Source organism: Schistocerca gregaria, chromosome 2, assembly GCF_023897955.1.
Source record: "Schistocerca gregaria isolate iqSchGreg1 chromosome 2, iqSchGreg1.2, whole genome shotgun sequence".
In the NCBI taxonomy this organism is placed as follows: domain Eukaryota; kingdom Metazoa; phylum Arthropoda; class Insecta; order Orthoptera; family Acrididae; genus Schistocerca; species Schistocerca gregaria.
The window spans coordinates 586,003,256-586,029,535 of record NC_064921.1 but is presented as its reverse complement, the minus strand read 5'-3'; positions in this window follow the sequence as shown (position 1 = coordinate 586,029,535).

Below are 26,280 nucleotides of genomic sequence, written 5' to 3'. Positions count from 1 at the left end.
CCGTGCGCCTGACATGGAGGAGAGTGTGCTACGTTCGATGGAAGAAACTCCTGGGACAGTGTGCGACTATCGGTAGCAGCTGAAGCCGCGTCTCATTCTCTTATATGGGGGTACAACTACTGTACCCGTATCATCTACAGCGTGTTGAAGCCACAAGGCCACAGGATCGTCATGGCAGACGGCGGTTCTGTCAATGGCTGCTGCAGAAATGCGCCGAAGGTCCAACGTTCACATCAAAGATATTATTTACCGATGAGGCAGGGTTCACAAGACATGGTGGTGTAAGTTTCCATAACCATCATATATGGGCAGATGCAAATCCCCAAGCAGATCAGGAAAGAAAGCATCAACACCGATTCTCAGTCAACGTATTGGCAGGCGTACTTGGTGATGCATTAATAGGACCACTCGAGCTAAAACGAAGGTTAACTGGGACGCAATATCTGGACTTTATCATTAATTTATCGCCTACCTTGCTGGAGACTGTGCCATTGCAGCAACGAATACAAATGTGATTCCTGTTTGATGGCACAGTTTCGTCACAAAACATCTGACGCATATGTTTCAGGGCAGCTGAATTGGTCGGGAGGCTCCATACCGTGGCCTGCTCTTTCCCCAGACCTCAACCGCCAAGACTATTGTTTACGGAGACACTTGAAGGAATTGGACTACCACACGCCAATCAACGATGAGCGGACACTACAGGGGCGCGTCTTCAGTGCGTGCCAGCTGGTACAACAAGAACGGGTATACTTCAAAGGGTGCGTTGTCATGACTGGACGCCACGTTGAACGCCTCCTGTAAACACGTCTTTATCTATCAAAGTATGCATTTCATACACACACAGGGTGGTCCATTGATCGTGACCGGGCCAAATATCTCACGAAATAATCATAGAACTAAAAAACTACAAAGAACGAAACTCGTCTAGCTTGAAGGGGGAAACCAGATGGCGCTATGGTTGACTCGCTAGATGGCGCTGCCATAGGCAAACGGATATCAGCTGCATTTTTTAAAATAGGAACCCCCATTTTTTATTAGATATTCGTGTAGTACGTAAAGAAATATGAATGTTGTAGTTGGACCACATTTTTCGCTTTGTGATAGCTGGCGCTGTAATAATCACAAACGTTTAAGTACGTGGTATCACGTAACAATCCGCCAGTGCGGAGGGTATTTGATTTGTGATACATTACCCGTGTTAAAATGGACCGTTTACCAATTGCGGAAAAGGTCGATATTGTGTGGATGTATGGCTATTATGATCAAAATGCCGAACGGGCGTGTGCTATGTATGCTGCTCGGTATCCTGGACATCTTTCAAGTGTCCGGACCGTTCGCCTGATAGTTACGTTATTTACGGAAGCAGGAAGGGTTCAGCCACATGTGAAACGTCAACCACGACCTGCAACAAATGATGATGCCAATGTAGGTGTTTTAGCAGCTGTCGCGGCTAATCCACACATCAATAGCAGACAAATTGCGTGAGAATCGGGAATCTCAAAAACATCAGTGTCGAGAATGCTACATCAACATTGATTGCACCCGTACCATATTTCTATGCACCAGGAATTGCATGGCGACGACTTTGAACGTCGTGTACAGTTCTGCCACTGGCCACAATACAAATTACGGGACGATGACAGATTTTTTTGCACGCGTTCTATTTAGCGACGAAGCGTCACTCACCAACAGCGGTAACGTAAACCTCCATAGTAAGCACTATTGGGCAAGGAAAATCCACGATGGCTGCGACAAGTGGAACATCAGCTACCTTGGCGGGTTAATGTATGGTGCGGCATTATGGGAGGAAGGATAATTGGCCCCCATTATATCGATGGTAATCTAAATGGGGCAATGTATGCTGATTCCCTACGTAATGTTCTACCGATGTTACTACAAGATGTTTCACTGCATGACGGAATGGCGATGTACTTCCAACATGATGGATGTCCGGCACTTGGCTCGTGTGCGTCTGAAGCGGTACTGAATAGCATATTTCATGACAGGTGGATTGGCCCGCACGTTCACCGAATCTGACGTCCCCGGATTTCTATCTGTGGGGAATGTTGAAGGACATTTGCTATCGTGATCCACCGACAACGCCTGACAACATGCGTCAGCGCATTGTCAATGCATGTGCGAACATTACGGAAGGCGAACTACTCGCTGTTGAGAGGAATGTCGTTACACGTATTGCCAAATGCATTGAGGTTGACAGACATCATTTTGAGCATTTATTGCATTAATGTGGTATTTACAGGTAATCACGCTGTAGCAGCATGCGTTCTCAGAAATGATAAGTTAACAAAGGTATATGTATCACATTGGAACAACCGAAATGAAATGTTCAAACGTACCTACGTTCTGTATTTTAATTTAGAAAACCTACCTGTTACCAACTGTTCATCTAAAATCGCGAGCAATATGTTTGAGACTATTACAGCGCCATCTATCACCAAGCGAAGAAAGCGGTCCAACCAAAACATTCATAATTATTTACGTACTACACGAATATGTAATAAATATCGGGGTTCCTACTTAAAAAGAGGGAGTTGTCATCCGTTTGACCTATGGAAGCGCCATCTAGCGGGCAAAACCATAGCGCCATCAAGTTTCCTCCTTCAAGCTTGACAAGTTTCGTTCTTTGTAGTTTTTTCGTTTGACGCTTATTTCGTGAGATATTTGGCGCGGTCACGATCAATGGACCACCCTGTATATATATGTCAGTGTGTGTGTGTGTGTGTGTGTGTGTGTGTGTGTGTGTGTGTGTGTGTGTGCAAAACTACCGCCACTGATGAATCCAGGAATGCGTACCTTAACTAGAAGGGCAAAGTTATTCTCCATGAACTGGACTGTTGAGACACTGTTTCTGCCGACGTACGTTTTGCACACTTGCGTGCGGATCTCGTTGGCTCGCAATCTGTTTCTCACAGCTTCCTCTACTGCTGGACGGTGATCAACAGGTTCATGAGATAGGCGAAGCTTTACCACTGTACCATAAAACAGATAAGAGTGTGGCACCTTCTGTTGGATAGCACGTTTCGGTGGTCCGAAACAGACGACAACCGACAACGTCGCCAATGACAGGTAGAGGTGAAACTTTCTGGCAGATTAAAACTGTGTCTCGGTGTCACGGTGTGGCATACAGTTTTAATCTGCCATGAAGTTTCATCTCAGCGCACACTCCGCTGCAGAATGAAAATTTCATTCTGCAGGCACAGGTGTTCAATACCAAGAAACGTTTGTACGGCAGTCACCTCACGAGAACGACATCGTATCACGCACTTTGTAATGGCACCTGGTGTTTGCGACCCTTTGACACATTCTCTGCCCAGTGGGCTGAAGGGGAACTGTCAGACGTTCATTGAAGAAGTCGGGTGTAGCGAGTCCCTGCGGCTGTCCGGGTGGATCCTCTCGTCTGTCTGCCACACCTGCTTGCGCTACACATGGAATCGTAATGAAACCACGGAAAAAGATGAAAGCGCTGCGGCCAGCTCCTACCTTAGGCCACATCAAACCGGCCACGTTTGCTTTCACGGATCTGGTTACGACGAAACAAGTCTTCCGGGTGCTGAAGACGTCGCTGAGTGGCCGGGCACTAGCGCACGGCTTTGCGTACAACTCCCACCTCTAGCAGCTTAGCCGGCAGCCGCTAGATATCTAGACACGAGCGATTCCGCATGTCATCTTTGACCAGTGACGTCAAACCGGACCCAAAGATGCAGCCCACACAAGATTTCAAAAAGGCGACCGTAACTAATAAACCTATCCACGCAGCACTTCCAAAAAAAGAAAGCCTTTGCATGTAGTGCTTGACGTCACAATACACCGTAGTATGTAGGCAACAGAAGCTTATAACCATTCGCATTGGACGCTACTTATCGCAAATGAGCTCGCTCTTGAGTATAATTATAACGTGATTGAAGCTGAATTGTTTGTGTTTACTCTGAGTGCACTGGATGGGACGATTTGTTTGTGTTCGGCCAACCAATTGTCTTTATACTGTGAAAATACCATTCGTCGTTCAGTGCTGACTTCCAGAAGGAAATACGACGCCAGCCAAAAATGATTAAAAGTTGTTGTATTTAAACTTTCTGGAAGAAGAAACAATGAGGAAGAAATGGGTACCAAGAATTCAAAGGAATAATTTGACGCCTTCTTCGAGCTCAAGGATGAGTTTTTGTTTTGTTTAAGTTCTTACAAGAAGTTAATTTTAATGAAGATGATTACAGTTTATCCTGATTCCTTTTATTGAGGTGTCGACCCCCCCCCCCCCCGTAATTAGCTTGTTTACATTATTTAAATTCGTAATTCCTCAGGCAGAAGTAATTTGTGTAAATATGGTAATTGAAAGTCATGAAAATGCTCTTTCAAGAGCGTTAGCTTTCTTACATGCACATGGCACTACATTTCTTCTTCAGCATTTGCTACTAATAATACAAATTGGTCTGGCTGTAATACTCAGTTCTGTTTCTGCTGCAGTAAGCTGCCTGTTTAAAGAAGATAAAAAATTTCTTACAGGTCTACCCAATAAATGGAAACTAAATTAAGAGTAGATACCATATTAGCAAATCTTCTATAACTTAGGCTATTTTTTAGCAAGCTGATATTAAAAATCGACGTTAATCGTTCAAAGCATAACATTGTAAGTGAAAAATGCTTCTGATCTTACAATGCACAAACTAACTATTTTTCGAAGATATCGATAGAGTTCCACAAAAGGGAAAAATGCATAAGTAATTGAATATAACAAATAGAAAGGCAGGAACTTTTTTTTTAATTTTAAAGAATTTATAGTACATCAGCACATACAAATATAAAAAAATAACATACTACATCATTTTGTTTCGAAACCTTTTAAAAGTAATCAGAAATAAGTGAAAAATAAAACATTCCATGTCCCTTAGCTGAGGCCGTCTGGGACTACGTGTAATGACGTCGAAAAAGATGCTGTGATATGCAAATGATTAGCTTTTCAGACCATTCACACAAGGTTGGCGCCGGTGGCGACACGTACAACGTGCTGACATGAGGAAAGTTTCCAACCGATGTCTCATACACAAACAGCAGTCGACCATCGTTGCCTGGTGAAACGTTGTTGTGATGCCTTGTGTAAGGAGGAGAATTGCGTACCATCACGTTTCCGACTTTGATAAAGGGCGGATTGTAGCCTATCGCGATTGCGGTTTATCGTATCGCGACATTGCTTCTCGCGTTGGTCGAGATCCAATGACTGTTAGCAGAATATGGAATCGCTGGGTTCAGGACGGTAATACGGAACGCCGTGCTGGATCCCAATGGCCTCATATCGCTAGCAGTCGAGATGACAGGCATCTTATCCGCATGGCTGTAACGGATCGTGCAGCCACGTCTCGATCAACAGATGGGGACGTTTGCAAGACAACAACCATCTGCACGAACAGTTCGACGACGTTCGCAGCAGCATGGACTATCGGCTCGGAGACCTTGCCTGCGGTTACCCTTGACGCTGCATCACAGACAGGGCGCCTGATATGGTGTACGCAACGTCGAACCTGGGTGCACGAATGGCAAAACGTCATTTTTTCGGATGAATCCTGCTTCTGTTTACAGCATCATGATGGTCGCATCCGTGTTTGGCGACATCGCGGTGAACGCACATTGGAAGCTTGTATTCGTCATCACCATACTGGCGTATCACCATGCGTGGTGGTATGGGATGCCATTTGTTACACGCCTCGGTCACCTCTTGTTCGCATTGACTGCACTCTGAACAGTGGACGTTACTTTTCAGATATATTACGACCCGTGGCTCTGCCCTTCATTCGATCCCTGCGAAGCCCTACATTTCAGCAGGATAATGCACGACCGCATGTTGCAGGTCCTGTGCGGGCCTTTCTGGATACAGAAAATTTTCGACTGTTGCCCTGGCCAGCACATTCTCCAGATCTCTCACCAATTGAAAACGTCTTGTCAATGGTGGCCGAGCAACTGGCTGGTCACAATACGCCAGTCACTACTCTTGATGAACTGTGGTATCGTGTTGAAGGTGCATGGGCAGCTGTACCTGTACACGCCATCCAAGCTCTGTTCGACTCAATGCCCAGGCATATCAAGGTCGTTATTACGGCCAGAGGTGGTTGTCCTGGGTACTGATTACTCAGAATCTATGTACCCAAATTGCGTGAAAATGTAATCGCATATCACTTCTAGTACAATATATTTGTCCAATGAATACCCGTTTATCATCTGCATTTCTTCTTGGTGTAGCAATTTTAATGGCCAATAGTGTAAATACAGGATCCAACAGGACAACCACAAAAAAAGGGTTGTGGTTGAGAAGAAACTAACATCTAGCATATAAACATCTGAATCACAGCAATAGTGAAGTACAAGAAACGTAACGAATATAGTCACAGGACACAGCTAAAAATCACGAAAATTAACAAAACGCGGTATCGACAGCCTGAGTTGACATCTATAGCTGATATTGAAAGCCCGATACCTATAAAGAAATCCTCAAAGAAATCGCACTATATACCTAACGGAAAGTCACGAAAAATAACGAAACGTGTTTCGACAATTTGAATTGAGCTACACAGCTCAAGCAGCGGTAGAAATAAGTCCTAAAACAAATCACAGTACCGGCACTAACGAAACATCACGAAAAGTAACGAAATATGATATCAGCAACTTGAGTTGAGCTATACAACTCAGCCTGACACACTGATAAAAGAAATTCTAATCCGTTGGAGCATAAGCTCGCAGCGTTTGTGATTTAAAATTTTGTGTTCCTGTCACTGTGGGCTTATTAACAGATTGTCATTTTTACATGCAGTTCATTGTTTCTATTTGAGTTTACATGTTGTCATTTTGTCACCTGAAGATAGTGATTGGAGCCGTGGGCGCTAGGAAATGGAGTGTCAGTTGCAGAAATCGGAACATTTTCGACACATTCTTCTGTTTGAGTTGAGTAGAGGGGTGACAGCAGCGAAGGCAGCCAGAAACATTTGCACTGTGTATGGGGATAATCTACATCTACGTACATACTCCGCAATCCACAATACGGTGCGTGGCGGAGGGTACCTTGTACCACAACTAGCATCTTCTCTCCCTGTTCCACTCCCAAACAGAACGAGGGAAAAATGACTGCCTATATGCCTCTCTACGAGCCCTAATCTCTCTTATTTGATCTTTGTGGTCTTTCCGCGAAATGTAAGTTGGCGGCAGTAAAATTGTACTGCAGTCAGCCTCAAATGCTGGTTCTCTAAATTTCCGAAATTCCGATTCACGAAAAGAACGCCTCCTTTGCTCTAAAGACTCCCATCCGAGTTCCTGAAGCATTTCCGTAACACTCGCGTTATGATCAAACCTACCAGTAACAAATATAGCAGCACGCCTCTCAATTGCTTCTATGTCCTCCCTCAATCCGACGTGACAGGGATCCCAAACGCTCAAGCAGTACTCAAGAATAGGTCGTATTAGTGTTTTATAAGCGTTCTCCTTTACAGATGAACCACATCTTCCCAAATTCTACCAATGAACCGAAGACGACTATCCGCCTTCCCCACAGCTGCCATTACATGATTGTCCCACTTCATATCGCCCTACAGTGTTACGCCCAAAAATTTAATCGACGTGACTGTGTCAAGCGTTACACTACTAATGGAGTATTCAAATATTACAGGGTTCTTTTTCCTATTCATCTGCATTAATTTACATTTATCTATATTTAGAGTTAGCTGCCATTCTTTACACCAATCACAAATCCTGTCCAAGTCATCTTGTATCCTCCTACAGTCAGTCAACGACGACACCTTCCCGTACACCACAGCATCGTCAGCAAACAGCCGCACATTGCTATCCACTCTATCCAAAAGATCATTTATGTAGATAGAAAACACCACCGGACCTACCACACTTCTCTGGGGCACCTTCGATGAACACTCACCATCGAGGACAACATACTGTGTTCTATTACTTAAGAAGTCTTCGAGCCACTCACATATTTGGGAACCAATCCTATATGCTCGTTCCTTGGTTAGGAGTCTGCAGTGGGGCACCGAGTCAAAAGCTTTCCGGAAGTCAAGGAATATGGCATCCGTCTGATACCCTTCATCCATGGTTTGCAAATAACATGTGAAAAAGAGCGAGTTGCGTTTCGCAGGAGCGATGCTATCTAAAGCCGTGCTGATGCATGGATAGCAACTTCTCTGTCTCAACGAAATTCATTATAGTCTGAGAATATGTTCGAGAATCGTGCAACAAACCGATGTTAAGGATATTGGTCTGTAAGTTTGAGGATCCGTCCTTCTACCCTTCTTATATAAAGGCGTCACCTGCGCTTTTTTTCAGTCGCTCGGGACTTTACGTTGGGCAAGATATTCACGATAAATGGAAGCTAAGTAAGGAGCCAAAGCAGTAGAGTACTCTCTGTAAAACCGAATTGGAATCCCATCAGGACCTGGCGATTTATTTATTTTCAACCCATTCAGCTTCTTCACAACCCCAGGGATGTCTATCGCTAAGTCCTCCATAGGGAATCTGTACGAGACTCAAACGCCGGAATGTTTGTACGATCCTCCTGCGTGAAAGATTTCTCAAATGCTAAATTTAAAATTTCAGCTTTCATTTCGCTGTCTTCCGTCGCCAGGCCAGATTGATCAGTGAGTGACTGGATGGAAGCCTTCGACCCGCTTACCGATTTTACGTAAGACCAGAATTTCCTTGGGTTTTCAGCAAGATCTTTTGCTAAGGTATGACGGTAGTAGTGGTTGAATGCTTCGCGCATCGCTCTTTTTACAGCAGCGCGAATCTCTACTAACTTTTGCCTGTCCTCATTCTCTGTATCTTTTTTGCACCGCGAGTGCAACTGCCTTTGCTTCCTGAGTATTCTCCGAATTGCGCTGTTAAACCACGGTGGGTCTTTGCCGTCCGTAACCCACTTTTTCGGCACATACTTGTCCATTACGTGATTTACAATGTGTTTAAAATTTGTCCACAATTATTCCACGTCCATCGTACCGCAAGTAAATGAAGTCGATTCATTTACTAAGTGGAATGCTAACAACTGCTTATCTGCGCTTTCTAGTAAGAATACTCTCCTAGCCTTCTTGACCGACTTTTTAACTTTCGTAACCATAGTTGTAATGACAACATCATGATCACTAATCCCTGTCTCAACAATGACACCGTCAATGAGGTCTAGTCTGTTCGTGGCTAAAACATCTAAAATATTTCCATTACGCATTGGCTGTCGATTTAGCTGCTCATGACGTCTTCGGATAATCTGTTCAAAAGTAATTCACACGACGGCTTGTCTGTACCACCTCTAATGAATCCACAGACATCCCAGTCTATACCAGGTAGGTTGAAGTCGCCTCCGACTAATATAATATGATACGGGTACTTCTGCGATACAGAATGTAGAGTCCCTTTGAGTGATTCTAGAACTGGCAGGGTGGAACCTAGTGGCCGGTAATAACGCCCCACAATTAACTCTACTTCGACCTCAGTAGACACAATATTTTTGTCAACTGCAATGAAGACACCACCTCCTACGGTGTCTAATCTGTCTTTCCGATTCACGTTCCAACCCTCACTAAATATTTCAGAACTTCCTATCTCAGGGTTCAGCCAGGTCTCAGTCCCGAGAATAATTTGCGCGCCACACACTTTCTGGCGGGCAGTCAATTCAGGAACGTTATTCTGAACACACTGAAAATTTACTGCTAATATCTTGATAGCTGAAGTGTCTTTACACTGAGCGCGTCCTGATTTCCCTGCCTGCACGTCGACTGGTGAGTGTTCATCAGGACACCTCGCACTACTGCCTAGCCTAAAAAAAACCCATGTTCACGCCAGAAGTTCACTGCTACCCGAGTAGCCGCTTCCTTTGTGTAGTGCTCCCCTGACCTATCTAGGGGCGTCCTACAATTCCCCACCCAACAGCGCAAGTGTAGAAATCTGCAGCCAAGACCGTCGCAGAGTCGACGAAGCCTCCGGTTGAGACCCTCCACTCGGCTCCAAACCAAAGGATCCCGATCCACTCCGGGAACGATGCTGCAAATAGAGAGCTCTGCTTACACCCCGCGTGCGAGGCCAGCGGCCGTCACCAAATCCGCCAGCCGCCTGTACGAACTGAGGATCGCCTCAGAACCCAAGCGACAGGCACCATTGGTGCCGACGTGAGCAACTACTTGCAGACGACTGCACCCTGTACGATCGATAGCCGCAGGCAAGGCCGCCTCCACATTTTGGATGAGGCCTCCTGGCAGACAAACCGAGTGCATGTTGGATTTCTTTCAAGCCCTGTACGCTATTTCCCTTAGGGGCTCCATCACCCGCCTAATGTTGGAGCTCCAAATAACCAGCAAGCCTTAGCTCCCGTGTGCCTGCTCGGGCCCTGCTGAAGGAGAGGACACCTGCCCACTGAAAGGATAAACGGGCGGGGCCAGCCGGCCAGCCTCCATGTTGGCCCTCCGCCTCGAGCGACGCGAAAGCGTTGGCCCCAACGCGCCGGGTAAACAAGAAGGTGCCTCGGCGGCCGAGTCAGCGGACGCAGCAAGCGACACCTGGGGTGTCTCAAGCGACGCGCCAGACCCTACGCCGTCGCTGCACCTCGAGGCAGCAGCCTGAGGGCGGCTGACCGTGGCCAACAGCACGCTCAGCTGCTCGCGAACCGGGGCCAGTTGCTCCTGCGCCCGCACACAGCACGCACACACCCTATCCATCCTACTGCTAATATCTACGACTCCGCGAATTTATACTCGACGGCTATCAATAAGCAATATTACTAACGCCATTCGATAGAGTACGAAAAAAAAAGTTTTCTCGTTTTGACATTGGTGACTCTTCACATTCAGAAAGACTTTCGGGGTTTGATGAAAATTGTTTTGAACTCGTTAATTCACTATGATCCACCTCACTGTAGTCGATAACTGGCAAATATGATGAAACAATGAGGAAGGTTCAAAAATGGGATGTAGGGGTACTGCATGCTCTGAGTCAAAATCACAGAAGTCAGCGGGTGGCCATATGTGCATCTGTGCTTGCTCGTCATTAGTTGGCTTTGGAAAAACGCCGACCATCCTACATCTTTACTGGTGACGAGAAATGCTAACGTAAAGAAAACAAAGAAATGGTTGAGCCCAAACGAAGCAGCAACTCCCTGTGAAAGACCTGCGAGCATTTACGAAAGATAATATTATGCATCTGGTGGAACAGCGACGGTGTGGCGTTGTACTACGAATTGTTTCCCAGAGGTATGACCATCACCGCCAACATTTATTGTCGGGAACTGAGACATCCTTCAGACGCAACCCAGAACAACGACTAGGTAGATTACGTGAAGTGAAGCTATTCTACATGACTACTCTGCAATTCACATTTAAGTGCTTGGCAGAGGGTTCATCGTACCACAATCATACTATCTCTCTACTATTCCACTCCCGAACAGCGAGCGGGAAAAAACGAACACCAAACCTTTCTGTTCGAGCTCTGATTTCTCTTATTCAATGATAACTCCCATCCGCATTCTGCTAGGAGTCGAGTTGGGAAATCGTTGCCCACTCTCTTATTTACCTGACCTTCAGCTCTCCGATTTTCACCTTTTTCACTCTCTAACGAACAACCTTCACGGAACTTCCTTTCCGAATGAAAATGCGTTCCGAACATGGCCCGACGAGTTCTTCGCCTCGAAACTTCGTGATTTCTACATTCAATGGAACCGAAAAGTTACCCCTGAGTCGGCAGACTGTTGCAAATAGTGCAGGAGAATATATTATTGATGACCAAAATCTCTACACCTATATCTACATCTACATCTACATTTATACTCCGCAAACCACTAACGGTGTGTGGCGGAGGGCATTTTATGTGCCACTGTCATTACCTCCCTTTCCTGTTCCAGTCGCGTATGGTTCGTGGGAAGAACGACAGCCGGAAAGCCCCCGCGCGCGCTCGAATCTCTCTAATTTTACATTCGTAATCTTCTCGGGAGGTTTAAGTAGGGGGAAGCAATATGTTCGATACCTCATCCAGAAACGCACCCTCTCGAAACCTAGACAGCAAGCTATACCGCAATGCAGAGTGCCTCTCTTGCAGACTCTGCCACTTGAGTTTGCTAAACATCTCCGTAACGCTTTCACGCGTCTCTCTTATTTCGATCTTCTCTGTCTCCTCTGTCAACCCGACCTGGTACGGATCCCACACTGATGAGCAATACTCAAGTATAGGTCGAAAGGGCATTCTGTAAGCCACCTCCTTTGTTGATTGATTACATTTTCTAAGGACTCTCCCAATGAATCTCAACCTGGCACCCGCCTTACCAACAATTAATTTTATATGATCATTGCACTTCAAATCGTTCCCTACGTGTACTCCCAGATATTTTACAGAAGTAACTGCTATCATATAATCATACAATAAAGGATCCTTCTTTCTATGTATTCGCAGTACTTTACATTTGTCTATGTTAAGGGTCAGTTGCCACACCCTGCACCAAGTGCCTATCCGCTGCAGATCTTCCTGCACTTCGCTGCAATTTTCTAATGCCGAAACTTCTCTGTATATTACAGCATCATCCGCGAAAAGCCGCATAGAACTTCTGACACTATCTACTAGGTATGTGTATCTGTTGTGTTTATTACAATTGTGGAGAAGCATTACGAACTTAAGCACAATTCCAATAACAGAAATCGCACGACACACGTAACGAAAAAATCACGAAAGCTAATGAAACGCAAAATTGGTAACAATAAGTCCAACTCGCAACAGTACTTAAAACACCAGCAATAAACCAGAAATCGTGCAAAAATGCCAAGTATTTGCCAGAACTAGGATTATAAATATGATTGCTACTCGTTTCACTCGCAGTAATTTAACCTGTACTTTTAGGTGCTTAGCTAACAACACCTTTGGAAATGGCGATGTATTCGGAATAAACAGCGTTGCATACGCCAGTTGCTGAGTCAACCACAGACAACACTTAACAACAGGCCTCTTCTATTATTTGCATTGTAAACTCACAATGCGGAGAACTGAAATTCACCCTAGATTAGACCCTATCGCACCGTGCCAGATGTCATCAGAAGAGAGAGCAACTATGACGACGCGATACCGCCAACGAATGCCATTCCACCTGAACCCTTTGGCGATTTTATGAACAGACAGTTACAGTTTATTTCTCCCTATTGGGTAGTGGTGTGGGATCTCAGCGCAAAGCTCTACCACCCCGGGTAAACGACATCTTGGAGGCAGGGATTTACCAGGCACTAAGGAGACCATCTGCCAGTGTCCGTAGAAAAACAGATCTGCACCTAGCCAGTGACCCCGCCGGTCAGCAGTTGTAAGCTCTTCTTTGTATCTAGTTAGGCAAATAAAAATGTGTCTTACCACGCATCGCCTACGCGTAAATTGTACCTCACACCTACTTGTGATTCTAGTACGTCACTTTTCCTTCTTTAAAATCGCGTAATATGAATCTTTATGCTGTTAAATTCTTGCAGACTTGTTCGGGTGTCATGTAAGATGTGTCTGGTAACAATGAGTTATACGCGCGATTAGTATGGTTGTGTCATTAGCCAATATTACAATTTCTGAATCATCCTTTAAAGTCATTTGAAGCTTATTTATGTTGCTTAAGAACAAGAACGATGTTAGTACCAAATTCGTGTGCGACTTCACATGTCATTTCATCCCATTCCAAGGTTCGAGCTATTTAGAGAAATCATGGGAAACCTATATCACGATGGCTGGACGCGGATTTCAATCGTCGTCTTCCCGAACTGAGTTCTACCCAAACATTCTACAAAGTCATTCGTAATCACTTGCCATTAACTCCATATTCTGATGTCTTCGCGGGCGAGTTGCACTATGCACTCAGTATCAAGCTATTACACATGATACGTATTTTGCCTTCATCAAAGACAGACATTTTTTTAAAAATTGTCACTGTGATCAACATTAAATATTTTAGTAATTATGGTGGATAATTCGCTCGTCCTGTTCTCTGCACGCTTTCAGAGAATCGAAGGTAATTTGTCTGCTGTGGTGCTGACGGCAGTTGTCAGTTCATCATTTATGTATAAAATTATGGTTGCTTTACGCATTGCATTCTCTGGTTTCAGGATGGTAAAGTTATGCTAAAATACTGGAGCACGCAACCAAGTCATGAGCATAGTTGCTTAAACGTAATTAATATGAATTTGTTTGCTTATCACAGCAAGATTAACACAATTCAATTAACTATCTACTTATGTCCTTTATAAGTACGTTGTTCAAAGTAAGTTAATCCTGTTCTTTCTCATATTTCCTTAGCGCAGTTAGATCGTATTATCACTTGGATCCACGGGTCTACGCTTCATATTTGAGACGGCGTTTCAGTTCAGAGCATATTTCAGGATCCACGTTTTCATTGAATCCGAAATTAACAAATGAAGACGAGGCTTGCACCCGTACACTTGAAATTGGATACGCAGCCGAAATTGTGCAGAAGTGAGGAATCCACATATATTATAAAAATGTGTGTGTGTGTGTGTGTGTGTGTGTGTGTGTGTGTGTGTGTGTGTGTGTGTGTGTGTGTGTGCGTGTGTGTGTGTGTGTGTGTTCCATATCTCCTAAACCACTGGATCGATTGCAACCGAACTTGGTTCGCATGTACGTTAGAGTCTTGGTTCGCATGTACGTTAAAGTCTTGGTTCGCATGTACGTTACATTCAGGCAACAACCGCTGTGTGGATAAGAACCACCTACCCATCACAGTTCAGGAGCTGTAACGTCATAAACATTAACCGTAAGGCCAGACGCTGCTTGGTACGGCCGTGGACGCACAGCTATAAATAAATACCTGGGCAACGCCGGGTTTTGTTCGGTAGTCTACAATGAAAGGATATTTCAGTCGAGCTATGGCCATGGTCTCAGACCGTTGTCATTCAGAAAATTCCCTGCACAGTTGCAACACTCTCCGACAATCTGGCCTGAACGCCACAGGCCGACGCACGATGCAGCGAGATGACTACCAGCCTGGTGCAGCCCAGCTCGTCAATTATGATTTTGAAGCATGTCACGAGGTTTAACGGCTTATTTCAAACCCAAACAGAAATATATTGCAAAGCAGCTGACTGTGTGACACTTGATTTCGATGGGTCGCACCGTGTTCTTACCCTATGGACGCGAGATGGTGTAGCGTTCACTGTAGTTTACACGCTGGTGCACAGGATGAAAGAATGGCGAGTGACCTACGTCCCAATATTTTTTCTCGTTCGTGTTATGGGGTCCATTCAAATCGAAGCTGACTCGCTGAATAAAATACACTCCTGGAAATGGAAAAAAGAACACATTGACACCGGTGTGTCAGACCCACCATACTTGCTCCGGACACTGCGAGAGGGCTGTACAAGCAATAATCACACGCACGGCACAGCGGACACACCAGGAACCGCGGTGTTGGCCGTCGAATGGCGCTAGCTGCGCAGCATTTGTGCACCGCCGCCGTCAGTGTCAGCCAGTTTGCCGTGGCATACGGAGCTCCATCGCAGTCTTTAACACTTGTAGCATGCCGCGACAGCGTGGACGTGAACCGTATGTGCAGTTGACGGACTTTGAGCGAGGGCGTATAGTGGGCATGCGGGAGGCCGGGTGGACGTACCGCCGAATTGCTCAACACGTGGGGCGTGAGGCCTCCACAGTACATCGATGTTGTCGCCAGTGGTCGGCGGAAGGTGCACGTGCCCGTCGACCTGGGACCGGACCACAGCGACGCACGGATGCACGCCAAGACCGTAGGATCCTACGCAGTGCCGTAGGGGACCGCACCGCCACTTCCCAGCAAATTAGGGACTCTGTTGCTCCTGGGGCCTGGGGTATCGGCGAGGACCATTCGCAACCGTCTCCATGAAGCTGGGCTACGGTCCCGCACACCGTTAGGCCGTCTTCCGCTCACGCCTCAACATCGTGCAGACCGCCTCCAGTGGTGTCGCGACAGGCGTGAATGGAGGGACGAATGAAGACGTGTCGTCTTCAGCGCTGAGAGTCGCTTCTGCCTTGGTGCCAATGATGGTCGTATGCGTGTTTGGCGCCGTGCAGGTGAACGCCACAATCAGGACTGCATACGACCGAGGCACACAGGGCCAACACCCAGCATCATGGTGAGGGGAGCGATCTCCTACACTGGCCGTACACCTCTGGTGATCGTCGAGGGGACACTGAACAGTGCACGGTACATCCAAACCGTCATCGAACCCATCGTTCTACCATTCCTAGACCGGCAAGGGAACTTGCTGTTCCAACAGGACAATGCACGTCCGCATGTATCCCGTGCCACCCAACGTGCTCTAGAAGGTGTAAGTCAACTACCCTGGCCAGCAAGATCTCCGGATCTGTCCCCCATTGAACATGTTTGGGACTGGATGAAGCGTCGTCTCACGCGGTCTGCACGTCCAGCACGAACGCTGGTCCAACTGAGGCGCCAGGTGGAAATGGCATGGCAAGCCGTTCCACAGGACTACATCCAGCATCTCTACGATCGTCTCCATGGGAGAATAGCAGCCTGCATTGCTGCGAAAGGTGGATATACACTGTACTAGTGCCGACATTGTGCATGCTCTGTTACCTGTGTCTATGTGCCTGTGGTTCTGTCAGTGTGATCATGTGATGTATCTGACCCCAGGAATGTGTCAATAAAGTTTCCCCTTCCTGGGACAATGAATTCACGATGTTCTTATTTCAATTTCCAGGAGTTTACATCGCTGAAACAATATGGAAGAAGCGATGTCGATCGAATAATATAGTTCCTGCAAAAACAGCATTAACTGATTGCTGTTATACAAATGAAAGGTGAGTAACATTGACTAAATGCTGCGATCGCAAATTTCCTAGACGAATATATGTGTCCGTTACATTCAGGCAACAACCGCTGTGTGGGTAAGAACCACCAACCTATCACAGTTCAGGAGCTGTAACGTCATAAACATTAACCTAAGGCCAGACGCTGCTTGGCACGGGCGTGGACGCACAGCTATAAATAAATACCTGGGTAACGCTGGGTTTTGTTCGCTAGTCTACAATGAAAGGATATTTCAGTCCAGCTTCCAGGCCACTTGATACATTCTGCAAGCGCCTATGAATATTTACGATGCTTTGGTTAAAAAAGAAAAAAAAATCCCAACTGATTCACAGCATGAATTTTTTCACCAGTTCTGAGACCTGTGCTGAAATACGTTTCACAAGTCTTCTTGTATCCGTAGGTGTATGAAAACTGTCGAAAGCCAGGGGTATGTCCACATACGAGGGGCGTTCAGTAAGTAATGCATTTTTTTTCTGAAAGCAGGTTGGTTTTATTCAGGATTCCAATACACCATATTATTCCCACTCTTTTAGATAGAAAACCGTATTTTTCAACATAATCTCCCTTCAATGTGACGTCCTCATGCCTCTTTAATGGGAGGGTTAGGATACTCACATGGTATCACCCTACTGGTCGACGTCGGAGCAAAGATTTTGCTGCATCAATTACCTCCCGATCATCCATGTACTGCTTCACACGGAGTTCATGCTTCACTGGGACAGCCAGATGAAAGTCGGAAGGTGCGAGATCCGGGCAGTAGGGAAGATGAGGAAGAACAGTCCAGTGAAGTTATGTCAGCATCTCTCGGGTGTGCTGACTTTTGTGAGGCCTCGTGTTGTCGTGGAGGTGAAGTATTTTTGGGGTGACAGACACGTTGAAGTCATTTCTTCAATTTCCTGAGTTGGTCGTTGCCCTATGAGGGAGGACATCAAACAGAATAACCTCTTCAGTAGACCGTTGCCAAGACTTTACCGGCTGAGGGTGCACCTTTGAACTTCTTCTTCGGTGGAGAGGAGGTGTGGCACCGCTCTACGGATTGGCGTTTTGTTGCCGGATCGAAGTGATGAACCCGTGTTTTATCGCCTGCGACGATGTTCGACAAAAAACTGTCAGGATCAGCACGTAACGCGCAGGCATTTCCGCACAGTTGGTCCTTCGTTGCTCTTTACGGTGTTCTGGCAAGCGTCGAGGAACCTATCGGCCACACACCTTTGAGAACTGCAATTGGTGGATGACTCTGAAAGCACTACCAGGAGAAGTACGACCAGTTGAGGGTCGAGGTGGTTGACTGTGATCCGTCGATCACCTCGAATGAGAATGTCCGCACGTTACAATATTGCAGGAGTCAGCTATGTGTGGCCGGCCTGCACGCGGGAGATAAGACAGGTTTGCGCGACCTTCTTGCGATGACGAAGACGTCTCGCCCAACGACTCACCGTGGTTTTTTTTTCACTTACAGGGCACTTGATACATTCTGCAAGCGCCTATGAATATTTACGATGCTCGTATAAAAGTTTGTTCCTTATCGCTTGTTCTCAAGAAGAATTCAAAATTCCTTATGATCTCAGTGGTAGGTCACCGGCACTGATTAGACACTACTACCAGGTGGTGTAAGGAAGAGGAATGTTACGAAATACGTCACAAACAGACACGTTATCCTGCATGTGCTGCCGAATGACATCAAGAATGTTGCTTACATTCACTGCGATCCGCAGGTGAAAGGTTACTTCCTCGATATATGGTAGCCACGAACTCTGACGTCCCTAGCCGTCATCTCTGTTGATATTAGACTCACTCGTACAGACCCCGGCAGCTTCCAGTACTCTCATTCTGAAAATGTTATATTCCATGTCCAACATGCGTACGAGTATGTCCTTATGTGATAAAGCGGAACCGGGTGTACAGCCTGTGTTCCGCGTCTTCCCAACAATATACTTCGATGTCGTAACACGGTGTCTTTATCAGATGCTTCCTCACCCTGACAAAACACTTGACGAAGACACTGACTTACGACATCGAAATATCGTGTTGGGAAGACGCGGAACACAGGCGGTACACCCGATTCTACGGAATGACAACAAATCCCCGGGAAAGCTAACAAAATTATACGTCGTTACAGCCTGCGCCCTGGGACAGCAGTCTTACAAGGAGCATTTTTTGGGTGAGGTCACAAGTTCAATCTTTAGTAAGGCTCATTTGAATGTGTTGTGTTAACAATTAAGACAGGAAATATATTAGGTGCTAATGGGTTGCTATGTGCGTCAGGAAGGCGACACAAAATGAGTGTCTGGGAGGTTCAGAGGTCAACCTTGTCTGGGATATATGTATTACACTTCTCAAAATGGACATCGTCGAATTCAAGATATGTTCAGAGCAAACCATGAAATGAAATGTCTTGTGTCTAGGGCCTCCCGTCGGGTAGACCGGACGCCTGGTGCAAGTCTTTAAGTTGACGCCTCTTCGTCGACTTGCATGTCGATGAGGATGATATGAAGACAGCACAACACCCAGTCCCCGAGCGGAGAAAATCCTCGCCTGGCATTCTGCCGCGCTGACCATTCAGCTATGGAGGAGGACAGAACAAACTATTAGTTTGCACCACGAACATCTAATGAAAAATGGCGTGCCACAGTTATAACAAAGGTTCGCACCAAGATAGAAGGAGAACTCCTCGGCAGTTACAAACAGTGCAGGACGTTCAGCTAAGTAGCCACTCTTAAGGAGTGCATATAGAATGATATTAGTGTAACGGGATGATGAGAACTGATTTAATGTGATGGCATGCAACCGAATGCGAGTCTGTCATGGAGCTTATCGTGAAACTGGCTATACTTTGAGGCGTAGCTGCAGGTAGTGTAGTAGTATGTTTTATAGGCACGAAAGAAACAAACGTCTGGAGCCTGAATTTGTGCAGTGGTTCCAGGCGCTATGAATGTAGTACCACGCACTTTTCAGGAATGACAATTTGGTCTAAAGGAGTATGATTTTTATACGCGGACCAGGAATCAAGCAAAAGCAAGTTATTATGAACACCTATTGCCCAGAAGCAGTACTCATACAGTAGTTGCCGTTTTCTTACGCCCATTGTCCCCCTCTTGCTTGCTATTAGGTAAATATTCCCCACAGACGTTGCAAAATCACACACATGAGAAAGAATCACAGAGGGAAGAGCACCTACAACTTGTCGCAGGACATTAAACTTATCATCCAGATTAACAGTCGGCATAATTGTATACGAATGCGTTAAGGCACTGATGTCAGTTGCTTTGATACAACTCTCTTGGTACCCTTAGTTTCCAGTTCCTTTCTTATGCATTTCCTCTTCAAGTCCCGATTGGTCGGAGTTGAAAACAAATTCCATACTCAACGATAAGTTTGTTTCCAAAAAACAATCGGGCCGATTCCGCAGTTTGCTGTGCATCTTCAAGTTTGAAATTCGTTATCTTCCCTCTTATAATTCTGTTGCACTGTTTGAAGTTATGCAACCATCCACTGCTTCCCTGGAAATCCCTTTAAAATACGTGTCGTGTACTTTGATTTGGATGACGTAGCAGGTCACTATCCTTCACATTCTGTAAATTGTATCGAGCATCCTTGAAAGGTGCAAACATCAGTTTTTATAACAAATGTTTCTTACCTTCCCTGGAATATCCGTAGTTTTTATTATGTACTACACTCTTATATTGCTGCGGACTTATTAGAAATCTGTTCATAATCGTTTTTCACTTGTCTGCAGATGATCTTCCATGTACGTTTAACACCCGCTCCCTGGACAACGACTGTCCTTAGAACGTTTCACTGGAGGCAGCATTTGTGGCTCCCTGCCCGACAAGAATGATGACCTACATTGCTGGAGCTCAATATGGTGTTGGCCCACCCTTAGCCTTGATGACGGCTTCCACCCTCGCAGGCATACGTTCAGTCAGGTGGTAGGTTTCTTCGGGAACAGCGGCCCATTCTTCTCGGAGTGCGGCACTGAGGAGAGGCATCGACGTCGGTCGGTTATGCCTGGCACGAAGTCGGCGTTCCAAAACATCTCAAAGGTGTTCTATAGGATTCACGCCAGGCCTCTGTACAGGCCAGTCCATTACAGAGGTGTTATTGTCGTGCAACAACTCCGCCAGAGGATGTGCATTATGAGCAAGTGCTCGATTGAGTTGAAAGATTCAGTCGCCATCCTCGAATTGCTTTTCAACAGTGGGAAGCAAGAAGGTGTTTAAAACATCAGTGTTGGCCTGTGCTGTGATAGTGGCACGAAAAACAACAAGGAGTGCAAGCCCCCTCCATCAAAAACACGACCACACCATAAAGCCACCGCCTCTCAATTTTACTGTTGGCACTACACAAGCTGGCAGATGAGGTTCACCGGGCATTCGCCATACCCACACCCTGCCATCGGATCGCCACATTCTGTACCGTGATTCGTCACTCCACACAACGTTTTTCCACTGTTCAGTCGTCCAATGTTTACCCTCCTTACTCCAAGCGAGGCGTCGTTTGGGATTTACCGGCGTGATGTGTGGCCTATGAGCAGCCTCTCGACCATGAAATCCAAGTTTTCTCATCTCCCGCCGAACTGTCGTAATGCAGTGGATCCTGATGCAGTTTGGAATTCCTGTGTGATGGTCTGGATAGATGTCTGCCTATCACACATTACGACCCTCTTCAGCTATCGGCGGTCTCTGTCAGTCAACAGACGAGGTCGGCCTGTACACTTTAGTAATGTACGTGTCCCTTCACGTTTCCACTTCACTATCACATCGGCTGCAGTGGACCTAGGTATGGTTATGAGTGCGAAAATCTCGCTACAGACGTGTGACACAAGTGACACCCAATCACCTGACCACGTTAGGAGTCCGTGAGTTCTGCGGAGCGCCCTATTCTGGCGTCTCACGATATCTAATAACTACTGAGATTGCTGATATGGAGAACCTGGCCGTAAGTGGCAGCACAATGCACCTAATATGAAAGACGTATGTTTTTGGGGGTGTCCGGATACTTTTGATCATATAGTGTATTCGTCCTGCGTAGCTCACCAGGCCTATACCATACACTGACAGAACGTACTCTCATCACTGAAGGCAACAGAGCGCCATTATACTCATCAGTGAACTCTTTCATCACACCAGTCCACTCTTTCGTGACACCAGAGTAGCCATGCTTGATGGTATCACGGCATCGTACCCTGCTGCAAGCACACGGTTCCCAGTGGTCCCTAATGACACAATATGTGTCCAGATTTCGTCCGTGGATGATCCTCAGTCGGCCATCGCTGCTCACACAATGCGTCGATCTTGACGTGTGTCTGCTCCACGCGGACGTCCAGAACCAGGTCTTATGGGGTGGGAATGTTCCACTGACCGCTGTTGACAGTAGTGACACACCACTGTTCATTGTGCCAAACATGTGCAGCAGTCCGTCGCTATGTCCGTCCACAAAATGACCTAGTTCAAAAGGCTGAAGGTGTTCGACAGGATTATGCCCTCGTCGGTGGTGCATGGGTGTACCCTAGAATGGATACTGCAAACACTGTCTACCTTTAAAGTCAGCACAGATGCTGCCTCAAGAGTCAAATCAGAAGGCGCATATGATCGCTGGCAAATGAATCACTAACACCACAACCCCTCAATATCCATGTATTATAACCAGGTGCCACTGACTACAGTTCTTGAGAGTGTTGCTTTTTTCGGTGCGTATTTTTCTCCAGTTTCTATTAAGGTCAGCTTTGGGTGTAGGTCATTATAAGGTTATGGAAGACACACAGGAAGTTTGCATACGTTAGGTATGTCACCAATGTATGTTTAAAGTGTTCTTCACGTTATTACGATTTAGTAGTCCAGCGGTGTGTGGCATTTTAGTCGAAAGACAAGTGCTCCCAGTGGACTAACCTGAATAGAAATGCCCTCAAGTGCTACGCCTTTGACGTGCTTAACTAATTGTTTTTTTGAAAAGGACTTACATCAATGTTTATGATTTATTAGGGTTAGGTTAGATTAGTGTTGTTTAACGTCCCGTCGACAACGAGGTCATTAGAGACGGAGCGCAAGCTCGGGTTAGGGAAGGATGGGGAAGGAAATCGGCCGCTCCCTTTCAAAGGAACCCTCCCGGCATTTGCCTGAAACGATTTTGGGAAATCACGGAAAACCTAAATCAGGATGGCTGGAGACGGGATTGAACCGTCGTCCTCCCGAATGCGAGTCCAGTGTGCTAACCACTGCGCCACCTCTCTCGGTATATGATTTATTTATTATACTCGTATCTTTGCTTCAAGGTGCCAGAGAAATTCGCAATCACGAAGTTATTTTGTTCTCTTCCCTTTGGAAAAACGCAACATATCGCAGAGAGAGAGAGAGAGAGAGAGAGAGAGAGAGAGAGAGAGAGAGAGAGAGAGAGAGAGATTTTACACAAGATGTATTATCTTACTAAAAGTTGAGTGAAGTAGACAAAGATACACAAACGTTTCACAGAGTGCCTAGTTGCGGGTGGTAACTTCAGTTACACTCCATTCTCCTGATGACACTACTCAGTGTCCGGAAGTTGGAAGCACTTCTGGAACGAATTACAGGTCTCATTTCCTTGATCGAAACTGGTGCATGACGGTTCGGGAATTTACAAATTTCGTGAGTATATAGCCTCTGGGTGGATTCCTCTTTAAAGGCCACTTCAGCAAAATCCATAACGGCTGCACTCTCCAGCAGTGGACGTAGAGCTGTGTCCTCTGCCCCCAGGGCTGGACTTGCCATTAACGTTCTTCCGCGGAAAACGACCTCTTCCGAAGCACCGTGGCGTCCTCGTTATATTGATCGCTGTTTTAAGGGCACTTCAGGCCTCGAGAAGGCGAATAATGCTGCTGAATGTCTCACTGATGTGTAGTGGATGGAGCGAGTTGCTCACTGCAGGGAAACGGCTGCACACTCAGTAAACAGGTAATGTCGAACTTTTATTGCTCTTTTTATACTTCAGAGTAATACTGTCTGTATAACGAATGTCCATTTCCTTCCCGTATCTAATAATAGAAATATAACAGTCTTCGAAATTCATTTAAGTTATTCTAGGCGAGGGTCTAGAACATCAATAAAATATCATTTCCACCAAATTGTAAAGTACCATATACTATAATTAAAAAAGATTATTAATTTGTGTTTTCAGTGACTGAAATGGTCACTGTAGTTCTGCTATAACAACGAGTGAACGTACTTGTGGAAATAAAACATAGTCTTACAAGGGGACTGTACGAACTTCCCGTCACTGATTGACAGGATGTATAGGTCATGACTAGCATTTCAACATAATATAAAGAGGAAGACGAAATTCTCAAATAAATTAGGATACACGAGAACTTTACGCAAGTAAGTATAAGAATTTTTATTTGTATTAGTGCGTCTACATTTGTAGCAAGTATAATGCGCAACCTGTGGAGCCTGCACGTACCACGACGATACTAATGGTAGAATCATGAAAAACAATTTTTGCAACATACAGCATCTGAGATGAGCGCCAAATGTTTGCATACGCACTGTTTTCTGTCAATACATCTATTTTTTACGTTCATGAGCGGAATTAAAATTTAAGGTGAAGGAATATCAATGACACTATTCGCTAATGACATTGAAAATCTGAGAGAAAGTCAAGGACAGTTACAGAATCTGCTGAATGCAATGAACAATCTAATGAGTACAGAATATTGATTGAGAGTAAATAGAAGGAAGTCGAAAGTGAAGACAAGTAACAGAAATGAGAACAGCGAGAAACTTAACAACAGGATTGATGCTGACGAAGTAGAAGTTAAGGAATTATGCTACCTAGGCAACGAAATAACCAAGGACGGGCGGAGTAAAGAGGACATCAAAAGCAGACTGGCACTGACGAAACGGGCATTCCTGGCCAAGAGAAATATACTAGTATCAAACATAGGCCTTAATTTGAGGAATCAATTTCTAAGGATGTACGTCTTGAGCACAGCATTGTATAATTATGAGACAAGGACTGTGGGAAAAACTGAACAGGAGAGAATAGTAGCATTTGAGAAGTGGTGCTACAGACGAATGTTGAAAATTAGGTGGACTGATAAGGTAAAGAATGAGGAGGTCCTGCGCAGAATCGCAGAGGAAAGGGATATGTGGAAAACACTGGCAAGGAGAAGGGACAGTATGATACGACATCTGTTAAGACATCAGGAAATGACTTCCATGGTACTAGAGGGAGCTGTAGAGGGCAAAAACTGTAGAGGAAGGCAGAGATTGGAATACACCCAGCAAATAATAAATGAGGACGTAAATTGTAAGTGCTACTCGGAGATGAAGAGATTGGCACGGGAAAGGAATTCGTGTCGGGTTGCATCAAACCAGTCAAAGGACTGACGACCCAAAAAATAAAGGTCTATTACAAAACAAACTTGGTTTACGTTCTTAAACGACTGTCACCACACAGTTTCGCCGCGTACAACGCATATCGCTGCATATCACTAAATATTGGCGCAGACAACTGACTGTGTACGACTGATCGAATTCTTACTCAGTCTTCTCTAGAAGTTGTCTGTCTACTCTGCTCGGTTATGTACGCCCATTTTTGAAGTAGTTTCATAAGGTTCTCCACCTACCTGTAAAAATAAACGTCGCAAGGCTGCACCATAGAGTATATTTCGTAGAAATTACTTTGATACTGCACCTTGGTAGATGATACCCATCATCTCGAAAAGTTTCGTTGCGTAAACCGTGGCGGTTCGTTTGGCCTCGTCAGGAATAAAGGAGCACAAGGAATTGTTCTTCTCTCACCTATGGCTTCAATACATCGGTTAGAAAATTCTGCTATAATGCTGTTGTGAGTTTCCCAGACTCTGAAGATCTTATCGTGATGTTTTTGTATCTGCGTGCGTCCTGATCAACTCATTTTTTTCACCCTTGTTCTAAATGAGCCAGTGACAGTATGTTGCGCAGTGTGCAAATGTTTCAACTCGTTAGAAGTTGGGGATTAAAATCAGAAGAGGCAGCAAGACTAGATTCCTTGTCTACTAGAGAGCGTTAAAGGTACACAGGCTGAAGTAAAAACGCCACTCTTGGAGGCCTGCATGCGATTCCTCATGCAGATTAAAGACAGTTTGAGTGCCTTCCGAAAATACATGTATGAAAACGAGGAGCTGGCAACTCTCACATCGTGAAGCGAACCGGAATGTACAGAGGAACGTGTACCACCCTGCACTATTGCACCAGCTGTTGTACCTCACTGAGTAGACTGCTGGGAAAACAAACCTATACGCACCATAGAGCTATCGTTTGAATCCTCGTCAGGCCTCTTTTCTTAGTTTACAGATGTCCGTTACCTAGTTCTCGTCATTTCTAATGGGACATCATTTTGTTATATGACAGTGGGATCCATTAAGCTGCATGTATGTGTCTACTGACCGTGCAGTGCAGAACCATAACTGGTCCCGTCAAGTTCATGTAGAGCGGCTT